Raw genomic sequence first — 980 nt, forward strand, 5'->3', positions numbered from 1 at the left:
CTCCACAAATTATACCGACATCAAATACAGTGAAAGCAGGGGTTATACTGTGGAGGAGGGACATACAAAGCAACAACAAAAAAAATAATCTTATAAATGCGTTAGAAATAAATGCATAAAAGAAAAAAAACATTTAAATATATATCTTAGGGTTCATTTTCCTAACATCACTTTATCTGACCTTTTCTGCTTGACTCAGACATATACTAACTATTGCAAATAAGGGAAACCATGGGACCTATGTTTCTTTGGGCTTGGCTTACTTCACTTAATATAATTTTTTCCAAGTCTTTCCGGAAATGGAAAGACTTTGAAGAAATTATATTGTGGGAAGTAAGCCAGACTCAAAGAAACATACACTGCATGGTTTCTCTCATTTGTAATAATTAGAATCTATAAATGCCTATATAAATCTATAAGTAAACACAGTAGATAGTAAAAGACAAAAAAGTACACTTGGACATGATGAGTTAAACAAGATTCTAATCACTCACACAGTGAGACCAAGGGAGGATTCTCCTACGAGAGGCTCATAAGGGCTCAATAGCTATGTGCATTCCATCCATATAAAATGATGCTTATTGACATGAACTCCAAGAAATGGAAACAAAAAGTTTTCTATTTTACTTTTGTGGGTTTTTCCTGATTTTTTCCCCTTTTGTCATTGTTTTAGATTTCTGTGCCTTTTGTCTTGTATGTGAGTTTTATCTGGGGAAAGCACAGAAATGGTGGGAGAAAGGGCAAAGGAACTCAGCAGTGATACTGGATACTATGTTGAAAATGAACTATATAACTTGGGAGAGTGAGGTTGGGAGGGAAAATGGAAAAAAACAAGGAAAAGGTGATACTGTTCAAAAAGAAATGTACTCAATACCTGACTTATGTAACTGTAACCCTTCTGTGTATCACCTTCACAATAAAAATTTTATAAAAAGAAAATGCTTATATATACACAATGGAATTCTACTCCTCCATAAGAA

Source organism: Dipodomys spectabilis, unplaced genomic scaffold (assembly GCF_019054845.1).
Source record: "Dipodomys spectabilis isolate Male_0828 unplaced genomic scaffold, ASM1905484v1 ptg000006l, whole genome shotgun sequence".
Lineage (NCBI taxonomy): Eukaryota > Metazoa > Chordata > Mammalia > Rodentia > Heteromyidae > Dipodomys > Dipodomys spectabilis.